This window comes from Stegostoma tigrinum, chromosome 25 (assembly GCF_030684315.1).
Source record: "Stegostoma tigrinum isolate sSteTig4 chromosome 25, sSteTig4.hap1, whole genome shotgun sequence".
NCBI classification, from domain to species: Eukaryota; Metazoa; Chordata; class Chondrichthyes; order Orectolobiformes; family Stegostomatidae; genus Stegostoma; species Stegostoma tigrinum.
The window spans coordinates 18,271,091-18,295,328 of NC_081378.1; positions in this window are offsets into that span (position 1 = coordinate 18,271,091).

Sequence of the window (24,238 nt, forward strand, 5' to 3'; positions counted from 1 at the left end):
CTGGCAGGTTGTTCTGGAAGCACAGATTTGGACTGAAGAGCAACTATTATTGAAAGGCTGCAGCAAGGACAGTTTGTGTGCACAGACAGAGCCCTGCTCACAGATTGAACCAGGCTGAACCTCAGGACTGCTTGCTTGATCTCTTAGCACCCTTTCAATTAGCACCGATCTGCATGCTCACAACGACCCCATGCCTTGCCCAGCCAATTAATGCAGTCAAGCAAGCATTCCTCAGTCAAGGGAGTAAGCATCTTACTGTAAAGCAGTGTGCTATGCCAATCTCACACCTGCACCATGTGCCAGCAGCTTACATGGGAAACATATGGCATGTGCAGCAAGCAAGCAGCCATGTCTCAAAGCTTTAGAGGAGCAGTCCTCACTGAAATCCATGGAAGCACCTGTCATTTGGGGGTGTTGGCACAGTAAAACAAGGGCAGCTTCCCCAATCCAGTGGATTGCTCATGGTTTGGCATTGGGCTAGGGTGTTTACATTTGGGTGGGTCATAATTCTGCAGTCCAAGGAGTGTATTGTGGTTAGACCTGTGGCTCTATTGTGGCTAGTACAGAGGCTAGGGCTAATATGGTTGGGAAGACTACAGCCACCAGTCAGGGGTCTGGCATTTATCTCTCTCCCTGGCTAAGTCACTGAAGGGTGGACCATGGTCAGTCCATCAGGTTTGTCCTTAGAAACAAAAGAAGTTGGTGAGAAAGGGCAGCAATTAGTGCGGAAACAAAAAATGAGGTTTGACATGCTCATCAGGTTCCACAAGGACTGTGGTCTCAATCCTGAGGACCAATGGCGGTGGTGATGGAGCCCAAGAGTGTGGGTGACTCTCCAACAGACATTGAAGTTGCTGGACCTGGCTATCCATGGCAACCAGCATCCAGTGTAGGGGGGTGGACATATGATTGCATGATATTCTACACTGTTGCAGCTTCTGGACAGAAAAGGCCATTGGGTCCCACATTCTCCTGGTTCCTTCCTGTGCATGTGGAGGAAGTCCTTGATTGCTGCTTGCCTTCACAGGTACATGGCCTGTGTGAGCCCTCTGAGTGCCACCAACCTGGGAGTTTGCTTCCTCAATCAGCCATGGTATTGTCACAGTGAAGTGCTCACCAGATTGTGGTTTCACAGCCTTGAAGCCTGACTTTCCTACCGAGCTGCCTGGGACAGTGGGGTTGCTAATGCGTCATCTAAGGCCTCAGTATGTCATCTGCAGATGCTGGGGAGGTGACTTCTGGGGAACTGGCTGTTCCAGCATGGATGTAGTGCATGTGCTGGTGATACCTTTAGGACAAAAGAGATGTACTGTGGTCAATGGTTAGCTGTAGTGTACACTGGTTGACGCTGACCATGAGATTAATGAGAGATCTCCAGTGGAAAGAAGAGCAATGCTTACTTGGTTGGCCAACAATGGATGCCTCTGCATTCCTGCAGGAGAGGTCCCAGTCTTCTCCTGTGTGAGCTGTTGTCTTTTCCTAACTGGAGATGAACTGAATGTCAGATATACCCTCTGTCCTGCTTCACCACTCCCACCTTTATGGCTTCCTTCTGCCCCATTGTGGTAGTCTGTTACTTCCTGAAATGAGAGGAAGAGAAAGATTGAGTGAGGGAAAACTGTGTTGCACAGCTGTCAGTGTTGATGCAGGTGGGAGTAAGGTGACAGGCATTGTGTGTGTGTGTGTGTGTGTGTGTGTGTGTGTGTGTGTGTGTGTGTGTGTATGCGTGTACAGTGGCTACAGAGTCCGATTCTGAGGTAGCTGAGAGTCGACTGTGGCATTTAATGTGGCACAGCAGAGAACGTCATTGATCTTCTTTTAGCAAATATTAATTTACAACTTAGGGATGGCATTGACTGGGTAGCAACCTCAGACTAGGCTGCCAGGGTCTAGTGGTGTGGCTCCTCTGCCAGTCTTTCTACAAGAGTATTCCTCTCCTTTGCACAATCCCCTCATCAAAAACCTCCAGGGCAGAGAATCACATCTTCCTCTTCTCCACTATGTTCAGACTCTGTCAATGAGCAGGACAACTTTGGAATATCAGTGCTTATCCAGGTACACAGCCGCCTTTGATAGATGGTGCAGACCCAAGGGTTGCCAGTCTTTTGGTGGATATTCTCTGAGTGGCAGGTGGCAATAATGAGTAGTACGATGAAGCCAGAATCAAATGTGGGAGGTGCCATAGGATGTAATGCAGTGTGTTCACTAAGAAATGGTAAGAGAACTCATGGTGAAAAAAAATCTCCAAAAACCCCGCTCCAACTCAGACTTACCAAAGCAAAATGTAAGATTCAGTCCTTAGTGTCAGCCTTCGTTCAATTGTTAGCACCTTTGCCGTGTAAGTTCAAGCTTAGAATTGAGAATCCAATCTGAAGGAGTGTCACACTGCATGAGCTGCCATTGTTCTTACAAGCTGTTAAAATGATATTGTATCTGCTTTTTTGGATATATATCGTGACAGTGCCATTCTCTCTGGTGTCCTTGCTCAGTCAAATCATTAAATACAGATAAGGTCATCATCCTGTTTGTGGAAAGTTGATGTGCTTGTGTTATTTATTACACTTCCTACTTTGTAACAATGACTACATATCAAGACTGCTGTCATATGCTTTGGGACATACTTTGTTCATGATGAGTGCCATGTAAATGCAAGTTTCTTCACGTTCTTTCACCTGCCTGCTCCGAGTGAAGTGATTGCACCAGATTGGGGATGGGGTGTAACAGTTTACCTCATTCCTCTGCCCAAGGTGGCATTTGTCAGACCTCCTGACTGTCTTCACCAATCTGCGTCATCTATGGGCACCTGGAGATGGAAAGTGACGTAGAGAGGGAACCATGATCAGCCTAGATCATCTCCAGAATCCAATATTTCATTAATTCTCAGTCACCTGTCTCCAAGCAAGCTAGCAGGAACTGAAAGGAGTTCCAAAAACTAATTCTGTTATGAGTAGATCCCTAGCAAAAAAAAATAAAGCTGCCCAAATAAATAAACAAATTAGACTGATAATGCAATGTTTATTTTATTTAAAATGCTGTTTAATTTTTTAAACTCTCTTTACTTCCTTGTGTTGAAAGAGAATTTTAAAGACCTAGGAATGTTACTGCAACACAAAACTTGCTCCCAAGTAGTGGTCCTGTAGTGTTCAATTTACAATATGCAAGTACAATTCATATCAGGCTATAACATGCATTTGCTGTCACACTGTCATTCAACTTGAAAGCTGGTGCAAGGCTTAAAATTAGGGTCTTAGCTTGCTTGACTGCTCATCAGCCTCCTTTCTCATGAGTTTAGAGCTTCAATTATTTGTGCATAGACATTAACAAAAAATACAGAGGTGAAAGAATGTTTCAGTCTGTTGTCCCTCATTCTTCTCTGTCTTAACATGTCCGCCACCAGTGAATTACATTTCCCTCCATCGTCTGGACTCTGAACATTTTGAGGTTTATAAAACCATGAAGGGCAGAGATAGGGTGAATAGCCAAGGACTTTTTACCAGGTTAGTGGAGTGTAAAACGAGAGGTCATAAATTTAAGATGAGGAGGGAAAGATTTAAAAGGGACCTGAGGGTGGTGTGTGTATGGAATGAGCTGCCAGAAGAGGTGGTGGAGGCTGATACAATTACAATATTGTAAACCTAGATGGGCGCATGAATTAAAAGCGTTTAGAGGGGTATAGGCCAAATGCAGGCAAATGGGACTAGATGAGTTTAGGATATCCGGTTGGCATGAACGAATTGGACCAAAGGTTCTGTTTTTATGTTGTATGACTCTATGACTTGATTCAAGTCTGTCTATCCAATTGTAGCGATGATACTTACAGCAATGATTTATGTTGTGACTGTTATTATCATGCGTATTATAGAAAAAAAGGCTGATTTGCCATCAAATGGACATAAAATTCTACCAAATAGATCCTGTCAAATTGAGCCCTTGTATACTGAACTGGTTTAGAACGAGACTGTACTTATTTTAGGAAGATATCACAAGAAACGTGGCTTGAAATTTGACTAAAACACCTCTAACCATGGTTCTTTCTAGCTCTTCCTTCTTTCCCACAACCTGCCAATGGAAGTCACCCATTCTAATGACTAAGATAGTTAAAAGCTATTAATCACAATTTAAAGACCTATTACCTAATATGGAAGCATGATGCAACAGCTGAAAGGTAGCAGACATTTTATAATTTGATCTGCATGAACAGGCTCTGAGACACAATTTTGGATAGAACTCCAAAAAGAACTCAGACATCATCAGATTGAAAGGGTTCTCAAGAACAATATGAAGGGAAGAAAACCAACTAAACGACTGGCTTAAAGGATCAAGTTACTATGGCTCCCAACCTTCAATGCCTTAAAATCAACATAAAGGAGTCTTCCTTCCCTCCTAGAACCTCTTCTGCTTAGTCCACCTGCAGGAGAAACCAAAACCTATCGACTACAGTAGCCATCACAGTTGCTTAATTCAGATTTATTTATTTCAGCCCTGCCACCTCAAGAAGAGAATTCTTCAAACAAGTAAGAGACTTGCAATGATAATAAATTCATCCTTCTCCTTTAGAAACTTAGGTTCTGATCTGCACCTGCCTTTAATCTTTATATCTGTATTTAGGCTAATAACTGTCACTTTTTACTTAGTAACTTACAGCAATAGTATAAAAAAGACTTTGAATTTATTTTATACTAAGCTTTGCTGCTGGTTATTTCAAAATTGGAACTCTTGAGAAGCTCAGGGAAGACTAAATGAGCTGTACAAATTTGCCTGGAGTGGTCATGACTTTTGTCTTCCTGTTTCCACACTATTAACTCCCGAGACCCCCAGTGATCTGTCTTTCGCCCCCTGCTGTTTCTCAACAACTGTTGTCATTCATAGATATGTGCCAGAACTTTAGTTAGAGGCAGTGGCCCTCTTCCTCCGCTCCAGCTGAAAAACAATGACATTTATTCTAATTTTCTCATCTATTCCATGCTAGTAACCTCCACAACTTAACCACTCTCTGAATAAAGAGGTTTCTGTTGCATTCCTCACAAGATTTATTAAAATATTGTTTTATTGTGATAGTCCCTAGTTTTGGATTCCCCACAGTGAAAACATTCTCTCTACATTTACTCGACTGACTGCTTTAGGACCTTCTGTGGTATAGTAGTAGTGTCCCTATCTCTGAGCCAGGAGGCACAGCTTTAAGCCCCAACTACTCCAGAATTGTGTAGTAACATCTCTTAACTGGTTGACAGAGAAAAAAATTGGTCCATAATATTAAAGGCCAACAGAGAAAAGAGCCTGAGCCTGTACAATATTTCCCGATAAATTGTAGCCTTTCAAATGCAGTAGCATTCTTATAAACCCTGGTTTTGCACCTTTTCTAATAATTCTTTCAATTTTGATTATTTTTGCTTCAATTAATCTGAGTTAAAATTTCCTCTCCCATGGGAGATGTGGATTATGAATTCCAGTTGGACATTGCCTGAAGCTCTCACCACAGAGCCATAGAAATACAAGGTAATGATCCAGAAAGAGAAGTCACAATATCCCACTGAACACAGGAGATTTGGCAACCCTGCAACTACATAAGAATTGAAGTGAAGGAATTGACAAGAGTACGGTGTGTCCTTTAGTAATTTGAATTTAGTAACAGGAAGTAACTTGGCCCTGTGAGATAATCCATCCAATGTGAAAAACTTGGGAGTCATTCAGGAGGCTTTTTGACACTGTGATAGAAGTGTTAAATTCTAATGAAAGAAGAAAGTAGATTGGCTGAATGGCCTGCTGCCTCAACACTGACGGAAAGTGAGCAGTAGGCTCACAAACCATTCAGAATTGCAAACAAAGAAAATAATTCCTGACTACCTGATGTCTGAATAAAAAAATTACCCTGATTCAACCATAGTGCGGCAAAGAGTGCGAAGGGCAACACATTAATTCACAAGGAAACTGTATTGAAAAGGAAATTAGAGAAAGAGCTTCACCTGATGAATGACTGTGTCTCTACCAAGAGAATTACACTCGTCTCCCACATTGGTTGAAGCTGCAGCAAAGGCTACATAAAAGCTAGATTAATGGTGTCCTAAATTACCCCAGATATCTGCTGTGGGACTGTAATGGGAAGAAATGAATGTGCTGAGTCAGGTCTGGAATTACAAGAAGCCTCTCCTAGAAGTCACAGTGATTGACGGTTCAAATGTGTTATGTTATTTAATTTAGATATTTCACTTTCTTTTAATGAAGGAGATTTTGTGCTCATGGAGCTGAAGGGAATTGGGTAACAGTGCAATGAGTTGTATTTCCAGGTCCTCATTTACCATTAAACATTTCCAGGGCAATGATAACACAAGCTATACACAGAGTAAAGCTGCTTCTACACTGTTATGTTCCCTATGCAGACTATTAACTTTTCAAAAGAATATGGATTTCCTAGTGACCAAAACTCAGAACTGTATGAAATTTTATGTTATAAGATTTACAATGTAACAACCTAAAATCAAGATCAAATATTTAGCAAGCAACTACACCACAGCTACTGAACAAAGCATCCCGCATCACATTAATTAACACAACTGAAAAACCCAGCCATGTTTATCATTTGTGTAACACTCTCAGCGGGCCTGTCTATCATTCCTCCCATCTGGATTTTAAAAAGTTGAGCTATGGACTAAGATAGGCCCATCCTAATGGGCACAGTACTGTAGTGGTTTGCTATTGCTTTCTGCAGGATGAAGATTACTTTGCTTTTACTATTGTCCAGCAGACTTACTGAGAAGGATTTACAAGTTGACAGTCAACCTGTTGGGCATGGAACTTAAGCCTGGAGTTTCTGGCCCAGAGCTAGAGACACTACCACTGACACAGGACAACAGGAATGCAGATTTCCGATAAAGTCCCAACTTCTTCCCAGCTACTCAACAATGAAGCCTTCAGTGTCATTTTCCTCTTTTTGTAAGGCAGTCCCTCCAGCTCAAGGACGACTTGCTTTCACTTTGTCTTAATTGTTTTGAAATGGTTGATCAGAATCTGTCACTTGTGAAACAGATAGTGCTTGAATGGATGAATAAATGGGCTGCTTGGAAGTTTGTGCTTTCCTTCTCTGCTCCAGCTTCATGTCCTACCCAGAGAATTGCTTTTGAATGCTTAACGTCTGAGAAGGTTGGCCTGAGAGAGGGCTTTGCTATTGGATCACTTTTCTTGTTCACGGATTTGGAGGAACTTGTGAAGGAGTCACCAATTGAACTTCACCAATGTTTTTAGCTATATGCTGTAGGCCTTTCAAATTTCTGAAATATATAGGATCACAGAGATCATCTCCCGTGTTCTTTTAGCAATCCTCAACCCTCAATCCTGAGTGTAATCAAATTTCTGAAATATATAGGATCACAGAGATCATCTCCCGTGTTCTTTTAGCAATTCTCAACCCTCAATCCTGAGTGTAATCAAATTGACTTCCAGCAGTAAGGCACTTTCTGGTAACTCCTGGATCTTTAAATCTCCAAAGGTCTCATCTCTTCAGACAGGAAATCTGTTACCACCAGCATTCTGCTTGGTGGTCAATCCCAAAACCAGCCCATTTTCAGTCTCTCTCTCTCTAGGTTTCTCTGACTGAGTCTGAGAGTCTATGTTTAATTAGACTAGCTGTGCACGTTTTGTGTAAAGGTGTGAATACTAGCACTTGAGTTTCTCTGATTTTAACCCAGGCTCTGTCTCCATGGCAACTGAATCACACGGGCCTTTCTGTGCTCATATTTCAGCACGGTTACCATCTCCCATTTCCAGGGCATTCCTTTTACCTTAGATTCAATGGAGATATTTTAAAACAAAACCATCTTCTAAAATCTGACATCTGTAACAATTAACAGCGTCAGGGCAAATACAGCATAATGTTAGTGATAACATAGTGTGGAGCTGGATGAACACAGCAGGGCCAGGCAGGATCAGAGGAGCAGGAAAGCTGACATTTCAGATCGGGACCCTTCGTCAGAAAAGGGGGAGGGCAGAGGGAGCTCTGAAATAAATAGAGAGAGGAGGGGTGGGGCTGGGGAAGGTAGGTGGGATGTGAAAGGTGAGTACAGGTGGTGGGGACTGGTCACTGAGGTGGGAGGAGCGGTTAGGTGAGAGAGAAGATGGACAGGTCAAGGAAGTGGGGATGAGAGGGAGGGTTGATCATGGGATGAAGTTGGGGGTGGGGAGATTTTGGAAACTAGTCCACATTGAGGGCATTGGGTTGTAGGCTACCAAGGCGGAATATGAGGTGCTGCTCCTCCAGTTTCTGGGTGGTGTTGTTGTGACACTGGAGGAGGCCCAGGATGGACATGTTGTCCAGGGAGTGGGAGGGAGAACTGAAGTGGTTCGTGACTAGAAGGTTAGATATGTAGAAGCTCCATGTAAACTGTCCTGATCAAAAGTTCCAAGTGCATGGAAATTAGATACAGACTCACTTACAACTGTTTGCATTACACTATCCCATCAAAAACATCCAGGGCAGTTGCAGCAATGTTTAGTTACAAAATAAAGCTTTGAGAGCTTCGGGCAACAGTAGTAGCATTCCTATCTCTGGGAAGAAGACCTGGGTTCAAATCTCACCTGCCACAGATGTGTATAGAACATGTCTGAGCATGCTGATTGGTAAAGTTCCATTTGCAATGGTCAGTCATATGTAGTGTCTATGAGCTGTGGGGATTTAATAGGCCTGACAGGAGTCTTAACCTCCAGTTGAATAACCATTGTGAATCAATGGGAAGTGCAACAGAACTAAGTGCACCTTAGACACTCAACAGACCATTGGTGGGCCATCACCAAGATTGCTGCAGGTCCTCAATGACTGTAGCGACAGTGGGAGCAGCGCCAGGAAGCACCCACCAAAAGTGGATAGCCAAGAACCTGGCCATCATGATTCCCTGTTGTGACGGTCTGAATGTGCGTCAGTACTATGTGTCAGCTTGTCTCAGTAAATAATGTTCTCTCCTCTGAGTCACAAAATTCCGAGTTGGAGTCACACTTCAAGAGTTAACAGAATTATGAAATCTTGCAGCACAGGAGGCAGACAGTTGATGCAATTTGCCTGGGTTTACTCAGTGAAAGAGCTACCTTATTAAATCTCAAAATTTCTCCAATAACCCTGAAAACCAACCCTTTTCATGCACATGACCAGTTGCCTTTCAAGGCTCCAACAGAATTTGTTTCCACTACCTTCAATGTGTTCTAATCACAGCAACTCCTGATGAGAAAAAAAATGTACCTTTTCCTCTGGGTCTTTTGTCAATAGTATTACATATGTTACCTTTGGTTACTAAGACACTATCCATTGGAAATCATTTTACCCCAGTTGCTCTATCGAAACCCCTCCTAATTTTCAATGCCTCTGTCAGGTCCTTTTTACATTCTCAGCTTTAAAGAGAACATGCCATCTTCGCCTAAAGTGCAACAATTCACACTTATTAACATTAAAAGTAGCTTCCATGTGTCTTCTTATTTTGTCCTGTTATAGTCTGCTGCTTTTCTACTCATTACTTATTGCAATGCAAAGTTGTGTCAGAGTTTGGCAAGGTATCAGTTTAATTGGATTTCGTGGTAAGATTTTCTCTATGGGGACCAGGAGTTTTTCCCACACTAACGTCCCAAATTCACTTTATTAACTGTCTACTCCACTCCTTTGGCAACACTTTCATCTGATACTAGCCTGATTTTACCACACACTATACCCAGATGAACTCAGCCACTGCCAGGGTAGCCTGGAATTGACCAGCCACCCTCTCACCTATGCCACCTTTAAAATGTGCATCCAAACATGCATTGTCAGTCTGGAAATGCACTGCATGGTTTGTTTCATTTGCCCTGTACATGGCAGGTCGGGAGGGATTTGGTGCCCACTTTTTTAATGGTCCCTCACCCTTCCCTGGTGCAACATTAACCTCATTCACTCCATTTGTGAACACAGCTGCAAAGTGCTCATTCAGTTCCCCAGTCTGTCCCCATAAACAGATTTCTATCTGTCTCTAATCACACTCCCCCATCTTCACAATCACCTTTCTTTTATAGTATAACAGACACTCAGGAGTGTAGTGAGAGATGGAATCCAAACGATGAGGTTTAGGTAACTTTTTTTTACATAGAGTTATGAATTCCCAAGAATGAGACAAAAACTGGAATCTCGATGAAGGTTTTGATATTTTATAGCTATGCTAGCAGATACTTGACAGGTTTAGGCAGTTTAGAAATAAGTTATTCAATATGCAAGAACTGTTATAGACAAATCTAATTGAGAGGATCAGACCTTCTGAATGTGTGATGGGAAAGAGGGAGTGAGCCTGAATGATAAAGAATGAGGAAGTTCCTAAGTGACAATGACTCAGCCCAATCAGTAAGGGATGGATATAAGGAGCAGGAGCTGTGGAATCGAGGGATTAAGTCTGAATGACAAAATGGCCCGGGACTGAAAGAGTGAGCCTGATTGACAGCCAGAGAGCTCTGAAGTTGAGCTTGCTTTACGACGGCGTAACAGTCATACTGATCGAGGCGAAATAATTGAAGCGCTGGCAGAAATCTTGCACTCTGTGAGAAATTTATTGTGTAACGGCAAGCTTCGACACAATCTACCAACCAAGATGCGAAGGCAGAGGGAAAATGTTACGGCGATACACACGCCGCATGAGTGTGAATAGCTGTCCATATGGACCAGCAGCGCTGGCCACAGTCCACCGAAAGACCACAGTGAGATAATTAAACTGTAGTCATTGCTTTCAGGCTGAAAGATCGGAAATGGCGATTGAACGAGTGATTCCACCTTTTATATTCGAAAAAAACATGGTCAGGGTTAGGGACGGGTTTGGGGGTGGTGGTGGAGAGCTGGTGGGAAAAGTGCTGAAGTGTTAGTATCAGGCTGACTTTGCAAACTGATTGGCTGGTTGCACACGCAGGCTGACAGACATCCTGGGGCCTGGCTGGGGCTCATCGAATTCCAATCACGTCCTCAGCTTCCTACAAACAAGCTGCGGCGAGAGTTGTAGCTTTCACTGACGGTGTAGCCTGGAACCTCTGACAAGTCAAGTATTTTTTCTTCCACCATTATCCGCCCTTCTGTAGCCCAGTTAGCTTTTGAAAGGTGCAGCTAACGGTGCAGACGTTGCGAAGCAAACATGTACCTAATTGCGTTGGATCAGGATTGTTACAAAAAGAGTTGTTCTTAAGGGGATTTTTCTTTTGCATTTTGTTTTTCATTTGCAACATTAAAGGGGAATTTTCAGTTTGTGGGACTGCCGTGACTGAGAAGCGGGCCTGGGTGATAACAGTTTGGACAGCTGTTTCCAAGGTGTCGGCACGGTCTGCCAAATGGCCGCCTCCTCCTCTGCACAATTCTAGGAAATTCGAAACTCCCCCGTGTTAGGATACTGACTGTATTGAAAATTCCTGATGTCTATAGGAAGAGATAAGTGGGAGTCTAAAAGAAAGTCAGTGACATCAAGCTGTTCAGAATCAGGCTCCTGCTTAACATTGTTAAATGGCTGCTAGTTCCCCTGAAGCTATATGAGACAGGCTTGCCACTTACGCCAGGAAGGGCTTTCTTCCAGCTAGGATTGTGCCATCTTGACGCACAAGCAGTAGCCAGGACAACACAAGAATATGAGTAGATTATTCAGCCCTTTGAGCTTGTTCCTCTGTATCCTAACTTCACCCACTCATCTAGTCTCCATAGTTGCTCTTGCCTGGCAAAGAAATCTATTAATGTTAGATTTAATGTCGATAATTCAGCTAACAATGAACATTTGTGGAGGAGATTTCCTGATTTCTACTACCCTTTGTGCAGACAGGATACAAACTGCATGCAAAGGTGGCTATTAGTAAGTGATTGGGCCTGGTGCAAGAACTTTGGCTTAGAATGGTCATGTCCTCGTTGGGTGGCTGGGCGTGAGACAAATGTTTCCTTTGTAGGCAGTCCCTTGGAGCTTTGCCCTCCTGAGGAATAACTCAGCTTGAGGGAAGGTGATGGCCTAGCGGTATTATCGCTGGGCTGTTAACCCTGAGAACCAGATCATATTCTGGGGACCTAGGTTCAAATCCTTGTCATAGCAGATGGTAGAATTTTGAATTCAATAAAAATCTGGATTGATTCAAAGTCTAATAATGACCATGAATCCATTACCGATTGTCAGAAAAAAAATCTTGTTCACTCGTGTACTTTACAGAAGGAAACTGCCATCCTTACGTGGTCTGGCCTACATGTGACTCCAGACCCACAGCAATGTGATTGACTCTTAATTGCCTTCTGGGCAATTAGGGATGGGCAATAAATGATGGCACAGCCAGTGATGTTGTCATACCATGAATGAAATTTTAAAAAGCAAAATGTAAAGAAGCGAGTAGATCAAGTGTGAGGGCCAGGTGAGAGGTATTTGGGAAATGGCTGAAATCAAACTGCGATGCAAGTGTCACAGGCAAGGCCCATCCCAAATTGCCGTGAGAAAGTGATGATGGAAACTGATTTATAGCTATTCTTCATAGTGGTTTTGAGGCAACTGAATGACTTGGTAGGCAGCTCAGAGAATGGTTAAGATTCAGTCATGTTGGGAATTCCGTATCAACCATCTGTTAACATTTCCTATCCTGAAGAATTTGAGTCAATCTGTTGATTTTTTACAATACTCCAGCACCTTCGTGGTCAGGGATTGGTGAGCTTGTTTGAAGTTATTAAACAACAACTAAGTTCCATACACCAATACCATGTAATAAAGATCCAATTTTACTAATTCAATCTCTCTATCAGTGGCTGTGATAAAACACTATATTAGGTGGTCAAAAGCCCTGCTACTATGTAAAACATCATATCCTGAACTTACTCTCAGCATCAGATGGATTTTAATTTTCTGTGACTAATCTATGTTTGTGACACTCCAGGCACCATACTTCACAGTGACATATTTTGCCACAGACGTAAAATAATCTTTTGTAAGAAGGGAGAAATTGACCAATAACCGGGAAGAGCCAAACCTGTCCTGCGACAGTTCCCTGCAGCTTACTAGCATCTGCAACCATTGGAATGGTTTATTTGGAAAAGTAGCTTTAAAACATCTAATCCTCCCAATTGGCTATGAGCAATTCCAAAGGAGTTCTATAACTAGTGAAAACTCCACAAATTACATTTGAGGATTCCTTGCTCCCGAATAAACAAGCTCAGAAGTTCTTCAACCTTTATAAATCTTTTCTCATAACTTGTGGTAGTGGAAATTATTTTTGTTGATTAGCTCTAGCCTTCTTGAAAAGTAACGTCCTTAAATACCACAAGGAGATCACAGCTCCATAAAGTATCCAGATGGGATGTAATCAGTGTATTACACAGCACCAGTATAATCTCTTTTGATTTGTCCTCTGTTGTTCAAAGCTTATCAGCCAGCTTGGTTGGAGGGAGAGGTTTGTGGGTTTCCAAAGGAGATGTTGAGCACACGTCAAGTCAAATTGATAAACAAGATGTGAGAAAACTTATGATCTGTTCAGCCTCCTTCTGTTGCTTGATTTGCTGAATAACTGTCAGTGCCACAGTTTTGACCTTCAGGCCTGTACTGTTCATCAGTGCTTTGAAGGCAGCAATATGGCTGGCATCAGGAGGAACAATAATGACTCAGACTGGGCCTGTTATAAACCCTCTTAAAAACAACCACATTGTCATAAAGTCTGAGAGCCAAGTGCAAGTAATTTGAAAGATCATCCAGCCTCTCAGGATTGTATTCTTGTTGCTTATCAAACGTTTTGAAGAGGACCTGTAACTCAGGTTGTGGTTGGAGTGGTTGGTTGGTTCGCCGAGCTGACTGCTTTTCATACAGATGTTTCGTCTCCCTTCTGGGTGACATCATCAGTGCTGTGTAGCCTGTATTGAAGCGTGGTTGTGCTGTCCCGCTTTGAATTTACATGGTCTGGTCTGTCATGGTTGGCAGTCTTGAATCTGATTTTGTACCATTGTGGTACATAGGTGGGGCCTATTTCAACATGTTTGCTAATTAAATTGATGGTTATTATCAAATCATCTAATCCAGTTGTTAAGGATTTTTTTTCTGGATTAGGTACTGACACAGCAAACCCTGACCACTATAACTGTCCGGTGGCAATGACCTTGACGATTGCTAGCCGAGCCAAACCAACCTGGAGAACTTGCATCAATTGGAGCAGACTGTTCCAGTCATAATGCATGTAGGGATTTGTCAATATTTCAGGAATTTCCTATGGTCACTAGGAATTTAGAATTAATTTCTGAGCACTAAGGCGAACCAAAGCACAAAAGAAAAATCACATTTAAGATTTTTTTTTCATTTTCTTTTAATGCATTGTATATCAGTTTTAATTACATAGAAACTTGAAGAAGGAGGCTATTTTATGGTCAAAGATGATCCAACAGGTTCGGAAAGATCTGTGTTTTTCAGTTGGGAGTGGAAAATGCTGTGCTATGAGAATGGACAAATCGGACAACCAGTGGTATGGAATGAAACTTCAGGAGTGCATTGAATTGCCTGATATATCCTGAATTGGCAAATTCATCAAATTATTATCTCAGCGATATACCCTCAATCATCATCAGCGTCATAGAAGCTAATTGTACTATGAAGTGATGCTCATCAATTCCAGATCAGTGACGCTTAGTGTTGGTTGACTGGACTATTTGGCAGCCTTAACCGAAACATGGATCACAATCGAGTTCAAGCTAAGGTGAGCGTGACTGTTCTTAACATCAAGGCAACATTTGATTGAGTTTGGCATCAAGGAACCCTGGTAAACTTGACATAAAAAGGAAAATCTTTGCTATCTGGAGCCATTTCCAGCACAGAGAAAGATGTCTGTGAGCTTTGGTTGCTCATCACCTCCGTCCCAGGACATTGCTCCAGGAGTTTCTTAGGGTGACCTTGTCAGCCCAACTACTTTCAGCTGTGGTTGTCAATAATCGTCCCTTGATCAAAAGTGTATAAGTTAGCGTGGTTGTTAATGATTGCGCAGCATTCATTTCCACTGGCGCTTCCTGAGGTAATGAAACAGCCTTTGCCAACTTGCATGGTATATGCAATGTGTGCCATCTTCCATGGTGGTTAGGACAAGATGTGACTATCCTACTTCAGTCAGCTCCTTCTGCTTTCTTTGTGTGCATTACCATATCTTTTAATAAAGGGAGAACATGGTGCAATCTAGATTAGATTAGGTTAGATTCCCTACAGTGTGGAAACAGGCCCTTCGGCCCAACAAGTCCACACCGCCCCTTGGACCATCCCACCCAGACCCATACCCCTATAACCCACACACCCCTGAACACTACGGGCAATTTAGCATGTCCAATGCACCTAGCCTGCACATCTTTTGACTGTGGGAGGAAACTGGAGCATCCAGAGGAAACCCAAGCAGACACGGGGAGGATGTGCAAACTCCGCACAGACAGTCGCCCAAGGCTGGAATTGAACCTGGGTCCCTGGCGCTGTGGGGCTGCACTGCTAACCACTGAGCCACCGTGCCGCCCTATTTAGGTGTTGTGGCTATCATGATGCAATGTGCACATATTGAGAAAGTTTACAACAGTATTCAATGTGTAAGTATGAGGTGAAAGCAATGGATATTAGTTATAATTCCTGATTGATAAGAGATTGTTGCAAGATTGAGTGGTGACAGTGTGTAAATTGAGCAATGGTTGAAAGGCTGATGGTGTTGTCAGTAGGATTTGCCATTCAAGATGTGTGTGCTAATCGTGACCACTCATGTGAAGCCATCAAACTTGTTGAGGTACTGCACCCAGATGTTCAAGGCTTGACTTCTGGCTTGATACTCCACTAACATCTGACTATGTTTCTGCAGAAATCTTCTATGCTATGAGGCATCCTTGCACATCTCCTACTCCTCACAATGATGTCCAAGGCAGCATCTAAAACTCTTGGTGCTTGATCTCTGTCCCACCTTGTGCCATTGCTCACTCTTTCCCAGGTTAACTTTCCATCACTGCATTTCCAGGCACCTGCCCCAACCCTAATGTGCCTTCCTTTTAATAGATGCAGCTTAGCTTTAAGTGATGCTGACTTAACATGCTGTTGGCCCCCTGCTAATCCATCCAACCAATGAAATTCATGGTCAGTGCTCATTCAAATTAGGAGTCAGCATGAAATTGACATACTGCCTGCATTGCAACCAATGAGTGTGGGTTAATTGTGTATTGCAATCTGTGTACATTTTTGTAGGCTATGCAATTTGTCCCCCTCAGTGTTACCTGCTGAGCAGAAGAGGTCATTCATGCAGACTAAGACAGAGAGACAGCCTAAGTAAAGAGCTTCAGTGGAAATTAAAATCGGCCTAGATGTATAAAGGGTGGTTAATTGTTATTATCCAATATCGAGACTTCTGGCAGTTTAGAATGGCTGTAGGTGCATGAGAACATTCTGCCCATGATGTCTGTGCCAGCTCTCAGCAGGAGCAATTTAGCTAATCCCACCTCCCTGTCTTTTTGCGTTGGCCTACGATTTTTCTCTTTGTATAATTATCTGAAACAGTTAACCCTACTGAGTGAGAAACTTCTGGATTAATAGTTGTTGTATTAGGCTCTGGGTAACTGAGCAATAATGCTGCCAGCATTCTCCTCTCTGTGCTGAGTCTAATTATCAGCGATGGTGGATAGAATGCTGGTGAGTCTTGATGTAAAAAGGCACATGTCCCACATAATTTATTACATGTAAGCAATTAGTGCAAGTGAGGTTACTTTAAACAAAAGACAAGGACCATGGATTGTTGGAAACCAGAAACAAAAACAGAAATTGCTTGGAAAACTCAGCAGGTCTGACTGCATTTGCGAAGAGAAAGCAGAGTTAATGTTTTGGGATAACAAGGTGTAGAGCTGGATGAACACAGCAGGCCAAGCAGCATCAGAGGAGCAGGAAAGCTGACATTTCGGGCCTAGACCCTTCTTCAGAAATGGGGGAGGGAGGGGGTTCTGAAATAAATAGGGAGGGGGGGAGGCGGAAAGAAGATGGATAGAGGAGAAGATAGGTGGAGAGGAGACAGACAGGTCAAAGAGGTGGGGATGGAGCCAGTAAAGGTGAGTGTAGGTGGGGAGTTAGGGAGGGGATAGGACAGTCCAGGGAGGACGGACAGGTCAAGGGGGCTGGATGAGGTTAGTAGGTAGGAGAATGGGGTGGGGCCTGAGGTGGGAGGAGGGGATAGGTCGGAGGAAGGACAGGTTAGGGAGGCAGGGACAAGCTGGGCTGGTTTTGGGATGCGGTTGGGGGTGGGCAGATTTTGAAGCTTCTGAAGTCCACATTGATACCGTTGGGCTGCAGGGTTCCCAAGTGAAATATAAGGTGCTGTTCCTGCAACCTACACTGCAGGAGGCCCAGGATGGATATGTCGTCTAAGGAGTGGGAGAGGGAGTTGAAATAGTTTGTGACTGGGAAGTGCAGTTGTTTGTTGCGAACCAAGTGTAGGTATTCTGCAAAGCGGTCCCCAAGCCTCTGCTTGGCAGCATTATTGCTCAGTTACCCAGAGCCTAATACAACAACTATTAATCCAGAAGTTTCTCACTCAGTAGGGTTAACTGTTTCAGATAATTATACAAAGAGAAAAATCGTAGGCCAACGCAAAAAGACAGGGAGGTGGGATTAGCTAAATTGCTCCTGCTGAGAGCTGGCACAGACATCATGGGCAGAATGTTCTCATGCACCTACAGCCATTCTAAACTGCCAGAAGTCTCGATATTGGATAATAACAATTAACCACCCTTTATACATCTAGGCCGATTTTAATTTCCACTGAAGCTCTTTATTTGGGCTCTCTCTCTCTATCTTATGACCTCCTCTTAATGTTTTGATCCAGTTCCGAAGAAGGGTCAGTGGATCAGAACGTTAATTCTGCTTTCTGTCCACAGATGCTGCAAAATGTGCTGAGTTTTCCCAGCAATTTCAGTTTTTGTACAAGTTACATTGAATAGTTTGATTTAGGTGGTAATGGTTTTGAAGGAGTTACTGTTCATTTGCATTGGCTGCACCCAGTCCACTGATGTTGCAGACAGTCTGTTGTTTGAGACTAGAAGTTCTACTCTAACTTTCCAATGAACAGCTATACCTGTACCACTTCCAAATGATCCCAGTCATTATGCCTGACCATATGCAGTTGTACTTATTACGATCATGCAATAAATCTTCATGTTATCTAAGGACAGTGCCTCTTTTATACATACTATATGATGGTGTATCCTCTGCCATTAATCACTGAATTGGTCCAAGACATAGCAAAGGTAAAAAAGGATTGATAGCAGCAAATTACCTCAAACAACTTTACCCTGTTCTCTATACTGATCCAGGTGGAAAATATCACAAGGTACGGCAAACAGTCATCTTGGAAAATACCACGCAATTTATTCATTTAAATTAAAGCTATCAGGACCCAAGGTGTCTCTTCAGCCTCCATTAGGATGTTGTGTAAGTCTAAGTAAAAACTGAAAGAACTGCAGATGCTGTAAATCAGGAACAAAAAGACAGGTTGCCAGAAAAGCTCAGCAGGTCTGGCAGCATCTGTGAAGAAGAAAGTCAGCGTTAATATTTTGGGTCCAGTGATCCTTCAAAATGGACCCGAAATGCTAATGCTGATATTTTTTCTTCACAGATGCTGCCAGACCTGCCGAGTTTTTCCAGCAACTTCTGTTTTTGTTGTGGTGTAAGTCTGTCTGATTCTCCAAAGGCCAGGTGACAACATCAGATTTGGTAGAGCTTAATGCTGCGTCATCACTAACTGTTTCATAACCAATCTATATATATTCATGTATTCAACTATTTTAAAGTTTACCATTACCCATCTCCCTCAGTGTCTGAACTTCATAGGCACAGATGAACTGGAGATTGCATAATTCATCCAGATATATTCCTGTCACACATTGAAGATTGGTAAGTCTTTGACTTGAGGACTGTTGCCCTTGATATTGAACTTGAGTTTGATTGATCTGTGAACCATTTCTTTGCTGTAAGATTTTTCATCTTTTGGATGTCCTACACAGAGCCTTTAATTCCTGCCAAACCTTGTAAATGGTCCATTGTTTTATCTCCTACCTTTCCTTCACAAAGGGACTCTTCCTGCTAAATCAGGAAGTTTCCCCATAAAACATCATGGATGTCCATCATAGAAGGTAATTGCTCTATTGAACACATGACATAGCAACAGGAGTACACTCACTGTACTATTCAGTTAGATCTTGGTTGATTATCCATCTTAATGCCACTTGCCAATATTACTTTCGTGCACTTTGATGTCATTAGTCTCCATGCAGAAAGTGCAAAGCACAGAGAATGAGAGAGAAAACAAGAGGCTGTGTGCTGTCAAGGCTGCTCAGTTTAGGATTCCTTTGTGTAGGTTGTAGTATAATGAGAATGTGCATTTTATTGACATAATGATGTGTGAGATAATGTTACAAAGACGTCGACACTAATATGTTATCGACATTGAGAAAAGAGGCTGGAACAATCTAGTAGAGAGTTGTAACTGAGATCAGTACAATGTAGAATGGTGTGTAAATAAATCAGCTTGCTGGAGCCCACAATAATCAGACAATGAGTGCTCTAAGGAAAGCAGAGACTGAGATGCAGGGAGGCTACTGTGTGTGGGACAGTGTAATTTAAGGGAGCAGTCTCTCAGCAGTGCAGGAATGTAGGGCGGCACGATGGTTCAATGGTCAGCACTACTGCCTCACAGCGCTAGCAACCCGGGTTCAATCCTACCCTTGGGTGACTGTCTGTGTGGAGTTTGCACATTCTCCCCATGTCTGCGTGGGTTTCCTCTGGGTGTTCCGGTTCCCTCCCACAGTCATGTTAGATGGATTGGCCGTGCTAAATTGCCTGTAGTGTCCAGGGATGTGCTGGCTAAGTAGATTTGCCATGGGAGATGTGGGATTACAGGGATACAGTAGGGGGATTAGTCTGGGCGGGATACTCTTTGGAGGGCCAGTGTGAACTTGATGGGCCAAAAGGCCTGCTTCCATACTGTAAGGAATCTATAATAGAGCCCAGAGTCTAAGACTCACGACAAACTAAACACTAAAGACACATTAACTCAGCGATTCCATCAGGTGAGACACCTCCAGTCACAAATTGGGTGTGGAGTCATACTATTTCACTGATACTACATGTGCTCTAAACAAACTTGAGCCTCCTCCCTCAAACCTTATCTTTCTCATTCCTTCCCCCTCTATTTGTTAACCCTCCCCCATCTTTTCCCATTTTTCTTCCCCCCCAACTCCACTCCTTCCTTGATGTCACTTCAACTATTTTCCTTCCTAGAAGGACAAACTGGAGAATGATGCATACTCTTTCAACTTGTGTACTTTAAAATGGAGTTACAGCACAATTTTCAAAATACAATTGTTTCCTTTCTGGCTTTTCCCCCTGGGTTAGTCCCTCCCCTTCAGTTATTTTCCCCACATGTTCCTCTCATTCAATTCTTAATGCATCGTGTCCATTTTTCCCCTTCTCCATTCCTTCTTTCCTCTCTCCCTGTTCCTTTTTTCGCTTTTTCTTTCCAATGTGGTATTTCTCATTTATTGTGGCACGGAAAATGTTAGAAATGTAATTTGGCCACATTCCTGCTGTACATGTACAGGATAATAAATGAATGGAATCAAGATTCATCCGTTAATGAACATTCAGCCATAAACTCTTCAGGAGTGATGTCCTTTGTTGGTGAATTGCAGAGGTCGGCCCCGGAGAGGCGAATGTGTTGATTGTATCAATGAGTCCCAATGGCCTTGCAGAGCGGGTAATTACTCAGGACATTTGGTCTAACGATGACATTTTTTGTCTGTTTTAACAAAACCAAGGTTCTGACACTCATCACATGTTTTGTATTTCTTTTACTACCTTAAATGTTTAATATTCATAGTTTTAAAAAAGTATTGAAGGAGCTGACAGTCTTCACTATCACAGTATTGTATCATTGCATCGTATAGAACCCTCCAGCACAAGCAAACGTTGAAACCAAGTAAATTGCAGAATTTCAGAAGTAATTGAATAAAACCACTGAAGAAAAGAAAAAAATTAAAAGTGATTAGGTGAAAATGCAGGGAAATGGAACTAGTCAGCTCTTTGCAGAACTGGTGAAATGTAACCACAGTGGCTGGGCAGTAACTAAGAGACTAAAACTGTGACTTGTTAAGTTTAAGCAAACTTTAATTCGTGACATGCCTTGTTTGAACATTACTTTGTCCTTGCTGCCAACTCCTCAGTTTCAATAGATTCAAAAAAACTCTTCCTTCTTTCCAATTCTTCATGACTTCAACCTCTCCTTATCTTTCTAGCTTCCTTCCTTTGAGATCTCTGCATTCCTCCAATTTTTGCCTCTCGCCCATCTCCAGTTTTCATGTATCATAGATGGTCATGCCATCAGGAATCTGGCCTCCTAGCTCTGGAATTTTCTCCCTGAAACTCCTTTCCTCATTTTAAAAATTAATTTAATTTTACAACTCTTCCTAAAACATTACCACTTTTTCTGAACCTTTGGTCACCTGGCTGAATATCTCAGATAATAAAATGTGAGGCTGGATGAACACAGCAGGCCTAGCAGCATCTCAGGAGCACAAAAGCTGACGTTTCGGGCCTAGACCCTTCATCAGAGAGGGGGACGGGGTGAGGGTTCTGGAATAAATAGGGAGAGAGGGGGAGGCGGACCGAAGATGGAGAGAAAAGAAGATAGGTGGAGAGGACAGTATAGGTGGGGAGGTAGGGAGGGGATAGGTCAGTCCAGGAAAGACGGACAGGTCAAGGAGGTGGGATGAGGTTAGTAGGTAGGAGATGGAGGTGCGGCTTGGGGTGGGAGGAAGGGATGGGTGAGAGGAAGAACAGGTTAGGGAGGCAGAGACAGGTTGGACTGGTTTTGGGATGCAGTGGGTGGAGGGGAAGAGCTGGGCTGGTTGTGTGGTGCAGTTGGGGGAGGGGATGAGCTGGGCTGGTTTTGGGATGCGGTGGGGGAAGAGGAGATTTTGAATCTGGTGAAGTCCACATTGATACCATTGGGCTGCAGGGTTCCCAAGCGGAATATGAGTTGCTGTTCCTGCAGCCTTCAGGTGGCATCATTGTGGCACTGTCATGTTACCTATCCTGCATGTGCCCTCCCAGTACTGGTTGTAAGGTCTGCAAGTAAAGAGCCAACGTTTAGAGTTCCAGCACATTCTAACATCAAGACGTAAATGCTCTTCCAGTGCTCCACATTTTGTTCGGTTTCTCACTCAAACCTCGCGTTAAGCTGTGTTTGGGTGCATTTCAAACCTGGGAGCTTTGTCCAAGTGATTACTCTTCGTGTTCAAGCCTTTGCACTGAAGAGGTCATTTTATCCTAATTCTCTTGACAGGCAACTGACAGAAAACCATTTTGAAAGCCACATTTTACTTTCCAGAGGCAAGATTTGAAGCAGTATTTGAAGATGGAAGAAGAGGCAGCTATGCTTAGAAGAATTCCAGAGGGACGGATTTAACCTGCGATGACTGAAAGTGTTGAGTCCAATGCGAGATTCAAAATTGAGACAGTTAGAGAAAGAATCTGCATTTATATAGAACCTTCACTCTTCATAACTACCAGGACGTCCCAATGCATTTTTGAAGTGTTGTCACTGTTGCAATGTAGGAAAGGTGAAGAGAGCGCGGTAAATGGTAGGTAGAGGCACAAACTTTAGACAGTGGATGCTGTGAATGGTCCTAGTGGTATCCCTTTGGAATAGATTCTGAAATTAAGCTGCTGAACACGTCAATTTTAGGAATACAAAAATAAGAAAGTAAAATACACATTGCCTTTATATTGTGTGGAGCTGGATGAACACAGCAGGCCAAGCTGCATCTTAGGAGCACAAAAGCTGATGTTTGTGCTCCTGAGATGCTGCTTGGCCTGCTGTGTTCATCCAGCCTCACATTTTATTATCTTGGAATTCTCCAGCATCTGCAGTTCCCATTATCTCTGACTGCATTTATATTGTATCTTTCATGAAATCAGGACAGTTCAAAGTGTTACACAACAAAAGATGCACTTTGTTTGATGTAGCTAACCTAGTAACCAAATAATGCAAAGCAAGCTCCCACAAACTACAACACAACAACCACCAGATACTCTGCTTTCATGATGTTGGTTGAAGGATAAATTTTGGCCAGGATACCATGGAGGGTTTCTTCAAAATCACCTTCTTACACTCAATCAGGTTAATACATAATCTGAAAATGCATGAATACAACACAAAATTTGTCTACTCGATGTTTCTACTCTTGGAGAGGCCAGCCATTCTGAACCTTGAACCAGATCAGCTTATATTATTAATCACTTAACAACAATAGCAACTTGCATTTGTATAGCACTTCACTGCAGCAGGACCAAACAGATTTTGATGTCAAATCAAATACCGAGATATTCACACATCCCTCACACCCCGCCCCCGCCACAACCCCCCCAAGAGGATCCCCCTCGTTCTCACATACCACCCCAACAACCTCCGGATACAACGCATCATCCTCCGACACTTCCGCCATCTACAATCCGACCCCACCACCCAAGACATTTTTCCATCCCCTCCCCTGTCTGCTTTCCGGAGAGACCACTCTCTCCGTGACTCCCTTGTTTGCTCCACACTGCCCTCCAGCCCCACCACACCCGGCACCTTCCCCTGCAACCGCAGGAAATGCTACACTTGTCCCCACACCTCCTCCCTCACCCCCATCCCAGGCCCCAAGATGACTTTCCATATTAAGCAGCGGTTCACCTGCACATCTGACAATATGGTATACTGTATCCATTGTACCCAGTGTGGCTTCCTCTACATTGGGGAAACCAAGCGGAGGCTTGGGGACCGCTTTGCAGAACACCTCCGCTCAGTTCGCAGTAAACAACTGCACCTCCCAGTCGCAAACCATTTCCACTCCCCCTCCCATTCTTTAGATGACATGTCCATCAGTTCTTGAGTATAGATTTGTGCTTATTGGACTGAATAAATATAATTGAGAATGTATCATGTTTATCAGCTGAGTTCAATAAACTTTTTCAGATCAAAGCTAGGTTATAGAGTTGAAACTGTCAGGGAAAGTTTTTCTCTTCTTATTACTACCTCATGAATGTTGAGTGACCACAGCATGCAATCAAATGATGCACATTTTTCTGGACAATGATCTATGGATCAAGGAACCTAGGTTCTGCTCACCTAAGTGACTGTATGCTTTTCCAGTTCTGTTTTTTATTTATTTGCCCTGCTCAACTGGAAACAGCTAGTTTTCTCTTAGAAAAGAGGTGGG